General features: G+C 36.5%; 1 pseudogene; it reads right to left on the reverse strand.

Annotated features, from left to right (window-relative positions):
* Positions 1 to 12,714: 12,714 nt before the first annotated feature.
* LOC104237808 (ER membrane protein complex subunit 8/9 homolog) lies at positions 12,715 to 15,528 on the reverse strand (annotated as a pseudogene).
* Positions 15,529 to 18,507: the final 2,979 nt, after the last annotated feature.

An 18,507-nucleotide genomic window follows, 5' to 3' on the forward strand; every position in this document is an offset into this window, starting at 1 on the left:
CACGGGCGTGGATACTGACCTTGGTACCACTATCTTGACTGGCTCCTGCTTTTTCTCGGCCACAAACGGTCCCTTTCCCATTACTAGCACTGGCTTGTCTTCTACTGCTTTTAACTGAACCACTGGCCTTGCACTCACTGTCTTTTCTTTGGTTTCCGTAGAACGAATCACCATAACCACCTGCGAAGGTTTCTTAGGCTCTGCCCCCTTATGTATCAGTTCGATCATGTTGGCCTCATAATGCGCTGGTAACGGATTTTGATTGATGTTCGGGGCCTCTGGAGCCTGTACCTCAATACGACGATTATCAATGAGCTCTTGGATTGCGTTTTTCAACTTCCAACATTTTTCAGTATCGTGCCCCGGCATCCCTGAGCAATACTCGCAGCTAACAGAGTGGTCCAGGTTTCTGGGAAGAGGATTTGGTGCTTTGGATTCAACTGGGGTCAGCATCCCCAACTGTTTCAATCTGTGGAAAAGAGAAGTGTAAGATTCTCCCAGCGGAGTAAATGTTTTTTTGTTTGGGGCCTTCTCATTTCTAAAAGCTTGGTTTGGGCGGAAGCTGGTTCCTGGTCTGTTAGCCCTGGGAGGTGGATAGGTGTTTTGTGGGTGTGGCTGTGTATTTTGGGGACTTGGTGTACGCCATTGCGAGTGCACTGGGGGTTGAGTGTAGGTCTGGGCATGGTGAATAGAAAATTGTGGTTCTGGTGGTGGATAATAGTGTTGCGGTGGACCATATGAGGTATATTGATAGTTTGGGTGATGGGGTCTGGGTTGGTTGTAGTAGAGTGGACGGTTATTGTGCCTGGACCAAACATTAGCTTCAACTGCAGCAACTTCTTCTTTCTTCTTCTTTCCCAGCACACCACCAGTACCGCTTTGGATGGCCTGGGTGGTTGCTTTCAACGCCGAGTAGCTCAAGATCTTGTTAGATTTCAATCCTTCTTCAATCATGGCTCCCATCTTTACCACTTCATTAAACGACTTCCCGACAGATGTCACTAGATGACCAAAATAGGTAGGTTCCAATGTTTGCAAGAAGTAATCTACCATCTCACTTTCCCGCATGGGAGGATCAACCCTTGCAGCTTGTTCCCTCCAGCGGAAACCAAACTCTCTAAAACTTTCCCCAGGCTTCTTTTCTAGTTTCAACAATGACAGACGATCAGGGACTATTTCGAGGTTATATTGAAAATGGCCAATGAATGCCTGGGCCAAATCATCCCATGTATACCATCGGCCGGGGTCTTGCCTCGTGTACCATTCTAGCGCTGACCCGCTCAGGCTTTGCCCGAAATATGCTATCAACAACTCATCTTTTCCCCCAGCCCCTCTCATTTTGCTACAGAAACCACGCAGATGGGCTACTGGGTCACCGTGCCCCTCATATAAGTCAAACTTCGGCATTTTAAACCCCGCAGGCAACTGTACATCAGGAAAAGGGCACAAATCTTTGTATGCGACACTAACTTGGTTTCCTAAACCATGCATGTTCCTGAAGGATTGCTCCAGGCTTTTGACTTTACGAATCACCTCCTCTTGTTCTGCATTCTTAACCGGTTTCTCAACTTCTCCCGGGATTTCAAAATGGGGAGAGGAGGTATATGGCTCAGGCGCTTTGAAAGTGGGTTCGGGAGGGTAATATTGGGTGTCGTGAGCTTGGAATAGCGGCTCACTGGATGATCTATGTAGTGGAGCTGGGGGAGGTGCCACAAAGACGGGAACATTTGGTGGAGGAGGGTTTTGAGTGGGTGGTGGAGCTTGGGAATCATAAGCCTCTCTTCCCTGATAATAGTGATGGCTTGGGAAACTTGTTGAAGGACCGGGAGAGGGGTATTCCGGCGTGTGTACTGGTTGGAGGGTAGGAGTAACGGGTAGTTCTTGCCCCTTCTGGGCTCTAGCTAAGGCTATCTGCATTTCATTCATTTCTAGCCTCATTTTTTCCATTTTCTCCAGGGCTTCCTTCAGCATCTGATTGGCCGTTTTTTCTGACTCAACGCTGTTGTCTGACCCAGTCATGCTTTCTGGTATAGGACCTTTTGATCTTGTTTGATAATGGTACGGTGCCAGTACGCTCTAACAACTAACTGATATTGGAAAAACAACAAACTTGTCAGTGTTAGAGTCTTAACAGATATTGTAATTGCACGTTAGGGGGATGCAATGCTCCTAGGCATTTAATCATTTCTAACATGCTTTTGCTCTGACCTCATGCATCATCCCAGCTTATTTTTGCTCTGACAAATATATATTCTTCTTCTTCTTCTTCTTCTTTTTTTTTAATTACGGTCGAATCCTATAGAGATTGCCTACGTATCGTGACCCCGCACGAATCAAACCAAGCGTAGTTCGTGCAGATAAATGTAAAAATAAGGGTGGAAATAAAATGCTCAACTTTCATTAATAAACAGACTCTTACAAACTCGACATCTTTTGTTTTGGAAAGAAACTAACAAACGCAATCTGAAAGCAAACAAAAACTCTAAGCTGCAAACATACTCAATCCGGACGTACAAAAGACTGACTCGACATGGTAGACACTCAAAGACACGGACTATGCATATTCTAGTGCTTCAAACTTAGGTATCCGCGGGGCGTCGTTCGGCCTCGCCGCGGGTCTAGGATCCAAATCCCTTTCAAGCTGCTCTAACTCATTCATGGTTCGCTTCACATAGATCATCACTGCTGAGATAAAAGTAGTACGGGTCATGTCTTCACAAACCCGGCATCTCCTGACAATAGCATGAGCAATGGCTCTAATCCTGTCTTTTGTTTGCTTCTTTTCTATGAGCAAGCGTCTTATCTGATCGCTGCACGTCTTTAAAGCTCGGGAGTCTTGCAAGTGCTGGTCTTGCAGCTGTTGCACTTCTGCCTCCATTTGGGCTAACAAGTTGTAACAATGTCCGCTCTCAGTTTCAAAGTCTCTAGCCTGCCTAACCGCTCTACCTTCAAGGGCAACTACTTTTCTCTTTAAATTGGCAACAATTTTCTCATGGTCCCTTTTCAACTGATTCAAGTATTGGCGACGCTCTTCGGTTCTTGTCGCCCATTGTGCTTTAAGTTCTGCCATGACATTTTCAGCTTTTCCTAGCTCATCCCGCCATTCTCTGACTTCGCTTTCCAATCTTTTTACCAATTGTTCATCGGATCGGCTCCTCGGTTGCTTATCGATGGTTATCTTCAACTGTCGGACTTGGGCTTTAAGAGCGTCATTTTCTCTGGCTAGTCTATTCTTTTCACCTTGATCCTCGGCAACCTGTACACTGCTCTCGAATTTCAGACTCTCGACTTGTTGCTTTAATTTACCAATCTCAACTCGATAGCTTTCTTCCTTTGCTAACCAATCCCACTGCTCTTGGGACGACTTGGCGAAATCTTCGAGATGAGGTCTTTTAGCCGGTCTCCCATATGCCACGTCACCTCTGAACCATTCGTGATACCCTGGAGCAATTTCCCCTCTGACCCTATCAGACACACAAGTGTTTGCCATCAGATATTGACACTCACTCCAAATTTGACGAACCTCTTCCTCGGGGAATCGACCGTCAGGACTAATTTCGATCACTTGGGTACTTAAATCTTCATCTCTCGGTATTACTTGATATCTACCGAGTTGCCTCAGAACCCGATATGGTGCATAAGGTTGTATGCTTTTGAGTCCCATTAACAAAAAATGCGGTCGGGCTGCTGGCATATATATGACTTCCTCGACAGACAACCATCCAAGCACCCACTGTATCTGGCTAGCCTCGAGGTTCCGAAATAATAATGCCCAAGCTGTGACTCCTTCAGGTAGACCAACCCCTTTGATTCTCGTACAAAATTCCCCTATACAAGTTTTCTCAGCCGAGCCATAACTCAATAACTGAGAGCGCGGGCACAAATGCTCAATCATCCACATTTGTAACAATAAGTTACATCCCTCAAAAAATTTGCCCCCAGCTTTGCACGCAGTGAGAGCTCTGAAGATATCAGCCACAATCATAGGTGCTAAAGTGCTTTTCCCCATGGTTTGCAAAGTACTGACGACGCCTGCTATTTTCAAATCAATATTACCATCTTTCCTTGGGAATATTACGAGACCCAAAAAAGCTACCATAAATGCCACTCGCCTGTGTTTCTCCCATTTTTGTCGGCTATTTCTGCTGCAAAGCTTAAAGTCTGGATTATTGAACCCGCCCACATGTCCATATCTATCATACACGAAGCGGAAACTGCAGAAACCCTTTGCAAAATCTGGGTGATGAACTGTCCGGGGTACTTTCAAGGAATCCAGGAATCGATGTATGGTAATGGCTCTAGGAGCAATCAAGTATTTGAATCTCAATGGAGCTTGGTCACTTCCAATGTACCCCGCTATTTCTTCTATTGTTGGGGTGAGTTCAAAGTCTGAAAAATGAAACACATTATGTGCCGAATCCCAATGGGCGACCAATGCCCTGATGATATCCCCCCGAGGCTGAATGTCTAATAAATCCGGAAGGTCTTTCAAATATTTTCTCACTTCGTCTTGCCCTTCTTTGCCCAAATCATTCCACCACAATTGCAGCTCAAAAGGGATTTTGGTCATTATTGAAAAAGGCTCATTTATTGTTGTGCTCATCCTGCACATTTATTAAAGCGTTTAAGCAAAAGAAAACTTTTATTTAACTCCAAAAACTACTATCTATATTATCGACTCAAAATTAACCCTATATTTTAAATGAAGAACTCAATTCTTAATTCTAATATTTTTAGATAAAAGACCCGATATTGCGACACGGCCTTCCTGCGCCTCAGGGGCAAAAATTTTAAGGCTGTGAAGGTCAAAAATCAAAATACGACCAAAGGTGGTTGTTTATGCAAAGTCAGCCCTTCGGTGCCCCGTTTGGGAATATTTGGCTATTTATGACATAACAACATCACCTGACTTATTTATGACTCTTTTTTTTATCGTTTTTCAAATTAGGAAACTCAATATTGCAAACACGGCCTTTCAACATCTCGGGGACGAAGATTTTTAAGGCTGTGTGGGTCAACTGGACCAAATCTTAAATATGACCCAAATGTGGCTGTTTATGCAAAGTCAGCCTTCCGGCGTCCCCTTCGGGAACATTCGGCTATGTCTTCATAAAACAGCGTCACCCGACTTCTTAGAAATTTGACATATATATTTTGCTATTATTATTATATTTTTTTTTTTTAAAAAAGGAAGTTGGACATCACCCGACTTATTTATGACAAAATTAAAAATCTTGACATGTTTTTTTTTTATGTTTTGTTTTGTTTTTTATTTGTTTTTTGGCTCTTTTTTTTAGCAAAAGGGGGTTGGACCCGATGAGGGTTGCCTACGTATCTCACATCCGGTGAGAATCAAACCCGCGTAGTTCGGGCAAATTAACCGAACTATTTTAAAACATGACTCTTTTTCATTTTTATTTTTTTCCTGGCAAGACAATCTATTTTCCTTTTCTATTTTTGAAAAAGACAAAATAACGATTTTTTTTCATTTTCAACAAACAATAAAACAATCTATTTTTCCGGGAAAAAAATAATAATAATAAAAGACTCTTTTTTTTTCTATATTTTTTAGTAAAACAAAATAAAATATTTTCCTCTTTTTTTTCTTCAAAATTTCGGCAGAGTTTCGCCAGTAATTGGTCATTGATTTTTTTTTCTAAAATAATCAATTAACTCCCTAACTGATATATTCTTTTTCCCCTTTTTTCTTTTTTTTTCTTCAATTTTCCAACATTCCCGAGATTCAGAAACCGGTCAACATGCAAGTTCGAAACAAATATATGTACAGAGCAAGTAGGATGCATCAGAATGGTCTTTTCATTTCAGGTTGCTAGTCCTAGACGGACCCAACCCCTGTGTTGAGTCCCCTAAGTCAAATGCAACGTGATGCAAATAAGCGTTCCTACTAGGGATCCGACATGAAGTCACGTTATTCTATATTCAAAACCTGGGTCAGTGTACTAGACTGTGTACCCGAGCGGACAACTCGAGTCGAGGAGGGAGCAACTTACCGGGAACCAAAAGGCCATCCGGCTTCGTAACTTGTCCGACCTCTTTCTTATTTTAGGGTATAACACTAACAGAATAGGGAGTCTCAACCAGTAAGCACATCCCCGGAGGTGAAGAGAGAAGGGTTCGGCACAGTTTATATATATAGTCAAATAATATCAAAGCGGTAAAAGCAGCATTTGGCACATTAGGCTCAAACATGTAAAAATCAGATAAAGCCAAATATAACAATTTATCTAAGCTCGAATTTCTAACCCTGAACCAGTGGTTCTGGGCTTCATGCCGCTTCGTCCCCAGCAGAGTCGCCAGAGCTGTCACGCCTCCTTTTTCCGCCCTCGCGGGGGTACAGGAGTTTTTTCCAATTAAAGGACAGTCGAAACGGGATTTATTTCTTTATTTCAGAGTCGCCACTTGGGAGATTTAGGGTGTCCCAAGTCACCTATTTTAATCCCGAATCGAGGAAAAGAATGACTCTGTATTACAGTCTGCGCACCAGAAATCCGGATAAGGAATTCTGTTAACCCGGGAGAAGGTGTTAGGCATTCCCGAGTTCCGTGGTTCTAGCACGGTCGCTTAACTGTTATATTCGGCTTGATTATCTAATATAATACGTATTATAAACTTATGTGCAAATTTTATCCCTTAGCCGCTTTTATTATTCTTTTTATTTATTGTTATTATTTTACGAAAAATTGCAACATTGTGAAAACGTATTTCAAATCACGTCGCAATCAATTGCACCCGTGGTTATCGACACATTTCGACTCCGTTGAGATTTAGATTTGGGTTACATAAATGCACACCCGTATTTAAGGAAATAACATTATTAAATACGCGCCTAGAGCGACTAGCGTGTCATTATTTTGGGTAGGGCCGTGAAATTTGCTAAAACGGCTCCTCCCTAATTCTAAGCAATTAACTGTACATTTATTGAGGGCCCCGAAATCTATACATTTCATTAAGCGAGGCTCATCTCATTTATTTTAAATGGACAAATCTTAAAGCGACTACATTTTTTCTATAAAAATTAGTCTCTAAAATAAAGAAAGAAAAATCTTAATTAATTACTAGCTTTTATTATTTTAAGAAAACATGACATGCTAATTGCTTGGTTAATACAAATAGTGATGAAAAAAGGAATTTTACTCTTAATTTCGAAATTATAAATAAAATAAAAATTCAACAACTAATATTCAAAATAAACAAATATAGCTAGATTAAAACTCAGCATTGTTATTTTAAAAAAAAAATATTATTGAGATTAATTATTCACAATCATTTGAAACTAGATTTAACCATAATTACTAAAGCTTATTAGAAAGTTTATTAGACTTAAACGTTCTTCTAATCTTGCTTAAGCTCAAGTCATGCCTTAATGCCTAATTTACGATGTTTAATTTAAATTCGTGTTTTAGCTAAATTTAGCTACTTGTTCATGATCAACCTATAATCTTGAAGCCTTCATAACTAGTGAATTAACCTGTTTTGCCGAACTGATTTATTACAGACTAACTTATGATATTATTTTCTTATTCCAGCTATTATTTAGTAATTCATGAAATAGCTTAAATACAATCAACAAAAGGAACAAAGAAAAAAAAACGAAATTAAAACTTCAAATTTTCATTCTTCATATGTATTCATGCTTCATATTTCGGATTACAATAACCAGCTTTTCAGTTGTGTACCTGATATTGGAAGCAAAAGAAAATGAATATGAGAATCAGCAGCAGCAGTAAAATCAGTACAACACAGCAACAATAGCCCAGCAACAGTAACAACCCAGTAATAGACCGGTGGAGTAGTAATCCCAAAAAAAAAACAAAAGCTTCCAGCTTTGATGAAACAACAATTAATTCTGATTTCAAACAACAAAAGAAAGCAGAATATTTTTTTTTAGTTTTATTTTTATTTTTGAAAGTTTAAATATTTTTCGGAATTTTCTCTCTCTTAAATGTTTAGCCCTTTTCTCTCTCTTATTTTTTCTTTCAGATTCGTTTCTCTTATCTGTGTATTTTTCTCTGTTTCTGTGTGTTTTTTTTTGTCTATCTCTTTTTTTTTGTCCCCCTAAATATGATTTCAAGACTTCATATATATAATCTCATCCCATAAATCTTTCAATTAATTAAAATCAATACTTTTTCTCTACCCAACCCATTATCTTCCCACTCATCCCCATTACATTAAATAAACATATCACACCACCCCATTTCATTTTGTCCCCCATGCCTAACATAAAATAATGCAAGATTCCCCCTTTAAATTAAATCTTGTCCCCCCTTTATATTAAATAACCATATCACAACCCACCCCATTTTATTTTGTCCCCCATGCTTCATATAAACAATTACAAAATGTACAATTCCTAAACTACCCCTCTGACCCTATTGCAAATTACTATTTTACCCCGAAAGTACTATAAATTACCAAACTACCCATCAGCTATAACACATCAATTAATCAAACTTAACCAAAATATAGACAATATGATCAATTTCTAACAATGTTCAAACAACAATATGAACACGGATGAACATCATAACAACAATATCACATGAACACGATTTTAACAACATTTCAACAACAAATCACATGAACACAAATTGAACAACAAAGAACAACTAAAATTTGATTGAACAATATTTTAGCAACAAACAATCCTATTTTCGGATTCAACAACTACAACAAACAAGTATATTTAGATTTCTAAATTCAATCATATTGAACTTAAAATCCACTCTAACAACATTACAACAAACAATTCTTATATTAAACTTTAAACAAGATTATGAGACCAATTCAAGAAATAATCACAAATGGTAATCAAGGAATCAAACTATACACATTTCGGATTCAAAATCAAACAAACATAATATGAACATGAATTAAATCTAAAAATAAAAACGACGGATTCAAATGACTAAAACCAACATACTTTCCTTATTACAACTAAATTCTTTTAGGCAAATGACAAAACAAAAACTAAGAAGAAACAATTATGAATTTAAACTTGAACTTAACAATATTAACAATTTCCGGAAAATACATCAAATACATGAAACAAATTGAAGAAACAATTAATTAAATTTCAATTTGAATCTAACAAATATTAAACTAACAAATATTCACTTAAACAATAAAACAAACATGAAATAAATATGAAAAAAAAACTAATTAAATTTCCATTTAAAATCTGAAAATTAATTTAACAAAACACATGAACAAACTAAAAAATTATTTCAACGACGAACAAACAAAACAAGAATTGAATCATTTAACGATTTTGGATCCGGAAAATATCAAACAAAAATATGGACATAAATAAAACTTAGAACAACTAACCGGAGATGAACAACGACGAACTCGAACCATGTATGGACTGTTTTGACAAATATCGACCAAAGCTCGAACAAAAGCTTGAATTCGAATTTAAGAAATAACGTCGAAACAGTAGCAGCAGTTGGAACGATGAAGTGAAGCAACAGATGCCGACTCAAAACAAGCAGCTCGACCTCGACGTGACTGGAAGGAGGCAAACGAGCAGCATCGCGGCAGCAGCAGCTCGGAGGAAGGAGGAGAAGTAGCGGCGACGTGTTTGGTTACGTCAAGAAGCTGGCGCGGGCAGCAGCAGACGAGGCAGCTAGGGTCATCCATGGTCGGAGAAGGAAAAGCTTGAACAACTGGTCTTTTGGACGTGCGGTTGAGGGCTGCCATGGACGTCGAGCTCAAACTCGAGCTTGACGTCGAACGACGAAGATGAAGTCGCGATGGATGGTGAAGCAGAAGGAGCAACAGTGGCGACGAGCTGTTCGTTAGCTTTTGTTTGTATCAACAACGCAGCTGGGTGGTTGAAGAAGACGATGCAAGGGCAGCCATGGTCGATCAAGCTTTGAGCTTGACAAAAGAGATGAAGCTATGGTAGCGACGGTGTTATGGTGGGTCGTTGGAGATCGAGGGACTTGTGTCGTTTGGTCGAGGAAGAAGAAGGCGGAAGCAGTTGGTTGAGGGCAGCCATTGATGGAGTTGGAGCTTTTGGGAAGATGAAGAATAGAAGAAGAAGGAAGATAGGGGGGGCAGGTCTTTTTCTTATTTTTTAGGGTTTTTTCTTCTTTTTTGTTTTTGTTTTGTGTTGTAAAATGTAAGACAAAGGGGTTTGGGTCTTTTGGGTTATGGACTGGGTCGACCCAGTTCGAAATGGACTGGGTCGTAGGGAAGATTGGGCCATTTTTTGGGCCTGTGGCTTGAAATTGAAGAAGAGGCCCAATTCCGACTTTCTTTATATTTTCGCTCTCTTTTCTTCTTTTATTTTTCTAAAACTAAATTATAAAAATACTTAAACTATTATTAAGAACTAAATTAAGTTATAAAAGTGCAAATTAACTCCCAATAATAATTAACGCACAATTAAGTATTAATTAAGCATAAAATCGTATATTTGGACATTAAATGCTAGAAATGCAAACGATGCCTATTTTGTAATTTTTAATTTTTGTAAAACAAATTTAATTACTAACAATTGTAGAATTAAATCCTACATGCAAAATGCGACATATTTTTGTATTTTTTATTAATTTAGCAAATAAACACGCACAGACAAATGCCAATAATTATTCAAAATATAACAAATATCACAAAATTGCACACCAAAGAAAAATCATTTTATTTTTTGAATTTTTTGGGAGTAATTCTCATATAGGGCAAAAATCACGTGCTTACAACGACCCATTTCTTTTTTTTACCCGATCCGTTTTTAAAAAAACCCACAACCCGACCCCTATTTTTATTTTTTTCTAGTTTCTTTTTTTTTAAAATTTCAGTTTTTAAAAAACAAAAATATTTTGTTAAAAAACAAAACAAAAAAATTCTGTTTTACAAAATTTGTTTTCCCAGTTTTTACAAAACAAAATTCTTTTAAAAAACTAAAAAAATGAAAAAAAATATTTTTCAAAAAACGAAAATATTTTGTTGAAAATAATGTTTTCAGGTTTTAAAAAATGAAAATATTTTGTTATAAACTGATTTTTTTTTTAAAGGGTTTTAGTTTCTTTGGGTTCTATAAATAAAGGATTTTTTATAAGGTATATGAAATTTTATTTAACATATGAAACGAAAAAAAAGGAAGAGAGTGGTAGGTGGGTGTGTTGGGGGGGGGGTAATTTTGGATGATATAGCAAAATTAATGTGTATAAATGTGGGGATAAAAAGAGATAAAACAAAAAAAATATTTTCGTTTTTTAAAAACTGAAAACATTATTTTCAACAAAATATTTTCGTTTTTGAAAAATATTTTTTTCTTTTTTTTCCAGTTTTTTAAAAGAATTTTGTTTTGTAAAAACTGGAAAAATAAATTTGTAAAAATAATTTTTTTTGTTTTTTAACAAAATATTTTCGTTTTTTAAAAACTGAAATTTAAAAAGGTGGAAAAAAATGAAAATAGGGGTCGGGTTGTGGGTTTTTTTAAAAACGGATTAGGTAAAAAAAAAGAAATGAGTTGTTTTAATCTGGTGTTGTCACGTGGCACTCCATCCAAAATAGGGGTATTTTTGTTTCAAAGTAAAACAATAGGGGTATTTTTATTCCAAAGTATGACGGTAGGGGTATGGATAGCCCAATAGTATAACGAAGGGTACATGTAAACAATATTTGAAAGTAGAGGGGTATATTGAGCCATTTTCCGATTTGTTTAATGGGTGCACAGTCTAACAACATTATTTGGATGGTGGTTATCTATTGTATTGTATGGTATTGTTACTAAATATACAATATTTATTTTGATTGTAATTTAAATGTTATTGTATCATATCATTAAATTCATCGTTATGTAACGACGAAAAATGTCACTTTATGTGACGATCGATTAGGTGTGGTCGTGTCGTTAACTTATTTTTTTTTCTCATCTTGCCCTTTCTTATTTTTAAATAATCATATTTTATCATTTATCGTACCTTCTTATATAATAATTCTATCTCGTATACAGTCTAATCCAAAAGACTGTAGACTGAGGGCCGTGACAACTAAATGGAATTAGGTGAAAATAGCACGGGCTAGCTAGTTTTTGGATAGTAATTGAAAAATAGTCAGTGTTTGCAAAGTCAATGCAAAATAACCATTATTTTGCTGAAACACAAAAAGTTCCAACATAATATGTTGGATTATGGAGCTCCTGTGTATAAACGTTCAGCATATTATGTTGGAACTCTAGCGCACGAAAAGTTCCATCATAATATCATGGATTATGGAGCTCCTGCATATAAACTTCCAACATATTATATTGGAACTCCAGCACATTATGAAATCCCAATATATTATGTTGGAATCTCATGTAAAAAATTCGAACTCCATCATATTATGATGGAATTTTTCCGGATTTTAAGGGTGTTTTTGTTCAGATTTTATCTTTGCACGAAAAAGTGGCTAAATTTCAATGACTTTTGAAACTGTGCCTATTTTTCAATTACAGTTGTAAATAATCCGGTTATTTTCTGATCCCCCCCCCCCTCCCCGGAATTAGAGAAATACAAACACTATTCAGTGTTAGAACGTGAACTTCATCCTATAATGATGTTTTCAAACAGAAAAACAAGTTTCATAAGTTCCACAATCACGCTAGAGTAAATTTGAAGCTTTTAATTTGGACTTGCTAAACTATGATAATATTACGAGTTTCCTCGTTGCAGATAAATAGTTGCAACTTGCTAGAAAAAAGACAACTAAATTCAAATCATTCTGGACTATGATAGAAAGCAAAGTTCAGTAAAACCTCATCATCAGTCATCACCAAGGTCAAATGATATGTAATTTCATGCACATGTACTACTGCGCGCACTTTTGTGAGAATATAACCCCGGGGCTACCTTCTATAGGATCACAAAGCCATTACTGAAATGGTAAATCTCTCTCGCGTTTCCAATCTACTAAGTGATGAATCCTTTTCTTCAGAAACTCAGCAACTGCACTGGAAGGAATGGTTACCACCGATGGGACTGCAACAACAAAACGATTGCCAGCGCCACATAGAAACTTCAATTGAAGAGCTCTGTGTTCACCCAGTCCCTACCAATAGATGAACAAAAGCAGAAACACACATGTGACTCTCACAAAGAATGCAGATATTGGCGAGTTCAATCAGTGTACATTATAACGCTCTTACTTGCTTATGTCATCAAGGTGATCATCGAAATCTGTAATATCCTTCCATTTCCCTGATGAAATGTAATCTACAAGGACTATATTTGCTGATGGCCCTTTAATTTTCAAACGAATGCTTCCATCTGATCCCGCTAGTTTCCAACTCCTAGATGCATCCTTGGTGTAAAACTGAACAAGAAGCAAAAGGCATACATTAACGGAACTACTTTAGAGATTAAAATTTTCACCTAGAAATAGTCAGTAACACACTGATGTTCCAAGCCTATATATCGAAACCAATATATTGGTCACAAAATTCTCAAAATAAAAGGTACAGCTTATGTGCAAGAACATAAAACAAGCCAAGATGAACATTCAACAGAGACCTAGAAACTTTGATGCAAACCAGAACTCTTCACCAGGAACCGATGATAGAAGGCAGAATTATTACTTGACCATCATAGAAAACATTTTAATGGGAATGGTTTGGAATTAATCAAAAGCAATACTCCTAGCACAGGGAAATGAGTAATTCCTATCAAATAGAAGACGAAAACCAAGCATAACTCAATGAGACTACGCCAACTACAGCGCAACAACTAATTCTAGCATGCTTTCTGAATTGTTTGAAAGAAAAAGACAGCAGCTAGATGTTACCTTTCTGAAAAGGAAAAAAAAGGACAGAAGCTAGATTTTGTTATACAAATATATGACTTGCTACGATATTCCTGTAACAAATCCCATAAAAGTTCAAGTTCGAGTTGCATGAATGTAGCCACTAATCTGACAAGGGAGGTTACTCCATTGGCAAAAACACTGCACTTCCAACCAAGAGATTGGGAGTTCAAGTCACCAAGTGAGCAAAGTGAGATAGCTCCGCGGACCTTGGCAAGGCTACGTGGGCCTAGGTGGGACTTAACATATAAGGAAAATTTGGTCAGGATATAATACTAATGAATTGATTGAGGACTCTGAACTTTGTCATCACTTATTGGATGGAGGGGAGAAAAAAATGATAAAATCCATGCGGTTAAGCTTCAATTCGAAAACCCAATGACTCCATAAAACTCTATGTACTGACCTGCATTATGGGACTCCTGTCTTTCCCCTCTTTTGATAAAACTTCAAACTTCTTGATATCCAACTGTAATGGTAAAACTCTCGGCTTAAGCAAATTCTAACAACAATTCAAAGATCCAAACTTTTCGATTAACATAAGAAAACAAAGGATGTTCAGTCAACAAAAAGGTACCAGGAGCATAGCAGCTTGAGGGATATATCGGTAGATGTGATCTGCAATATTCTTAGCAACATTTCCGAGCTCGGAAACATTGAATCTCTCGTTGGCATGAAAATAACCAACAATACTTAAACCTTTATCACAATAATACTCCTCTATCTGTCCAAATAAAACAAAATCACAATCCTAAATTAAACACAGAACTTAGAGGCAGATCAAAAAGATTTTCAGTCAGCAAATGCAAAGTATCAAAATATCCGCTATTCCTTTGCGGCAATTGGTTCAAATTTCATATATAAATAAACACAAATACACATTTTCTCAGAGGCAGAACCACAATTTTAACTCAATTTAGAGTATGTACAGTTGTCGTAGAGTTTAAGTTCTATGCCCTCATAATATAACAAAAATTTACACAATCAGGTCAGGCAATTGCACGTAACTCTATTTAACAACATTGAGTGATAACCTGGAATAAATGGTAAATAACATATTATAATAGGTTAAATTACATATACTGGTGTAAAAATTCAAATTCAATACATTGACATTGTATATAACTTAAATCCATATGCGTTTAAGTTCTATGCACTGACAGTGCAAAAAATGTTTACATCATTAGGTCACTTAAAAGGTAATTGCCGGTAACTTTATTTAACAACACTGATGGTGTAAAAAAACCAAAGGACTAACAGCGTAATGAATATATATGCCATCATTGTAATTTAACATGTTATAGCATATTACTTACCATTGAGCGCTTAGTAAATAGAACTAACTTAAACTCTAACTTAAATCCATTTTATATATATACACATAAGATGTTCAAGAACAAAAATTTATATACAGTTGCAGCTGAACGCAGTGAATATTGAAATATGAAGTGTAGTGACGAACCATAATTAGGGCAATTTCGAGGGGAGGAAGGACGCCAATTTGCGAGTGGAACAAGGGAATCGACACCACAATTTCGACGGCATCGTCGCCGGAGACACGGCCGAGGAGGACACGGCTGAGGTTTTGTGCTTTAGGGCGTGGAGGATCAGCTTGATGTAAGCGTTTTGGTGAATCTCGTACGTTGATTCGATCCCCATTACAACAACACAAGCAGAGAAAATTAATGCTCTGTTTTACAATTTAGAATGTCAGAAGTGTTCTACTACTCTCCTTTAGGAATTTTTGTAGTTTTTGGAGGACTTTTAAGGGAGATATGTATTCTACAAAACAATGTATATATATTTTTCATATTTAATATATATTTTCATTAATATAATTAATTTCGGTTGACCAATCAAATTTCGTTAAAATTGCATGGGCGCCCTATTTGATCGTCCTCATTTAACCTATACCCATTTTTTTTAAATGTTTTAACTTGTACACACTAACAACTTCAGTACCTTTCTCTCCTCCTTCTCCTACTTCGTTTTCTTTTTCTTCTTCTTCTTTCTTCTGCTGTTGTTGGTGCTGCTATAAAACTTCAGTTTATGGGATGATTGCCATAAGTATGTTTATCAGATTATTTAAAAATAAATTATAAATAATTACGTAAGTTAGTAGACAATAATTTGTGAATATTTCCACGTAATTCTGTTCTTTTCACGTTTATTGTTTCCAAAATTTATGATTTAGATACTGTTGGCAATCTGGTTATTTTATAGTAGTAATACACTATGAAAGAATAAGGTGATTATTTATCTAGTATGTTAGAAAGCTTTTTCAAAACCTTCAGCTTATATAGTGCTGAAGTTTTTACAAATGAACTAAATAACTTCAGCATCTTCTGCTGAAGTTTTTGAAAAAACTTTATGACAAAACTAATGAATCCAGGACCAAAAAAACTTCAGCTTATATAGTGCTGAAGTTTTTACAAATGAACTAAATAACTTCAGCATCTTCTACTGAAGTTTTTAAAAAAACTTATCCAGGACAAAAAAAATTCAACTTATTTAGTGCTGAAGTTTTTACAAATGAACTAAATAACTTCAGCATCTTCTGCCGAAGTTTTTGAAAAAGCTTTATGACAAAACTAATGAATCCAGGACAAAAAAACTTCAGCTATTTTAGTGCTGAAGTTTTTACAAATAAACTAAATAACTTCAGCATCTTATCCAGGACAAAAAAACTTCAGCGTATTGCCTTTGCTACTTCAGGCTCGTCTACTAGAATGCTGAAGTTTTGCGTGATTGCCTTTGCTATTTCAGCCCCGTATGCTGAAGTTACGCAAAAAAGTGGGTACGCTTACAATTTTTTTTGCCAAACGGGCATAAATTAAAACGTAACCCAAAAAGCGGGTATAAATGCAAATCCCCCTAAAATTTCATAGTTTGCCACTTTTTAAGTTCCAAACTCTTTGAAACGAGAAATCGCTTGGGCTGTAAATTGGGCCTTATATGGCGCCCATTCAATTAAGGGGTCCAAAAAGTGTACAAATTGTCCGGGGCGTCTTATTTGGTTGCCGCATTTAATCTGTACCCACTTTTAAAATTTTTTTAATTAGTACTCAAAGTTTAAACAACTTTAGGCCTTTTCCCCCTCTTTCTTCTTCTTCTTCTTGTTCGGGTGACAATGATTTTATATGGTGTTTGTGAACATATTTCAAGGTAGTTTATGATGTTTTACAGTTGTGAGCTATTATGACGCTTTATTTTTTACTATTGTTAAAGGTTTCTTCTTCTTCTTCTTTTTCTTAATTGCAAAATGGATTCGTTAGATTTATTGTTGTTTTAACAAATTGATGATTGGGTTTGTTCTTGATGATATTTGGAGGTTACGTTTCAAATTTGAGCTCATTTAGAGTAGATTTAGGTATTAAATCGTATATTGGATGGTCAAAATTCGAAGAACAAATTTCTATTTTTGGGCAATTTGCACTTAAGGCCAAATAGGCCTGAAGTGCATGAAAACATTGATTGCACTTTAGACCTTTTGGTCTTAAGTGCATCTGAAGTGCAAATTTTTTACTTTTGACTTATTGGCCTTAAGTGTATGAAACTATTGATTGTACTTCAGACCTATTTGGTCGAAAGTACATCTGAAAATGTAATTTTTTTTACTTCAGAGTTATTGGTCTTAAGTGGATGAAACCATTGGTTACATTTCAGACCTATTGGCCTTAAGTGCATATGAAGTGCAATTTTTTCACTTTAGACCTCTCTGACCTTAAGTGCATGAAAATATTTATTGCACTTTAGACCTATCTTGCGTTAAGTGCATTTTAAGTGTAATTTTTGCACTTTACACTTAATTGGCCTTAAGTGCATTGCACTTCAGACTAATTTATTTTTTAACTTCAGACTCGATAAGTCTGAAGTTGATCGTAAAGTGGATAGGCTTGTAATTTTTCTCTCTCAAAGTGGGTTTAAGCTCATTTGTGACCCCAAAACCTGGTATACATGCAACCCCCCCTCCCCCCCCTAACAAAAGTCGTTTAAGACCCCTTTTAAACAACAACAATAAACACAATATAATTCTACAAGTTGGGGCTGGGGAGGGTAGTGTGTACCCAGACCTTACCCTTACCTTGAAGGTGGAGAGACTATTTTCGATAGATTCCCATCTCAAGGAAAGGTGAAAAGAAAGCAGTAACAATAGCAAGATATTTAGAAAACATAATGAACAACGTGTAGTAATAGAGATTTACCAATATTAGAATACAAGGCTAACTACTAATCCTACTAGTAGGTGGAATATACACACGACTATCTACTAAGCTTTATTCTAATTCTCGACCTCCACACCTTTCTATCAAGGGTAGTGTCCTCATTAAGCTGAAGCAATACCAAATCCTGGCTAATAATCTCTCCCCATTACTTCTTTGACTTACATCTACCTATCTACTTTTTAAAGGTTTAGCTACCTCATAACAACTTAAGACTTTGCTAACCATGATTGCATTCTGTATGACTTTAGGCTCTCGCAGAGCCTAACTTCTGAAATTCAATTGAAGGTCCACGAAGAAAAAGAAGCAGCAAGCGAGCAATACCATTAGTTCTCTAAAGTTAGTTAAATTGGCTAAACATTAAATAGTTTTTTAAATGGGGGTGTTCAAAGTGTCTACCTCAATGAAAATGGTCATGAAAAAGCGTCTTTCATCAGCTATACTAGCTTGGAGAAGTGCACGGTTAGCCACT

This window comes from Nicotiana sylvestris, chromosome 8 (assembly GCF_000393655.2).
Source record: "Nicotiana sylvestris chromosome 8, ASM39365v2, whole genome shotgun sequence".
In the NCBI taxonomy this organism is placed as follows: domain Eukaryota; kingdom Viridiplantae; phylum Streptophyta; class Magnoliopsida; order Solanales; family Solanaceae; genus Nicotiana; species Nicotiana sylvestris.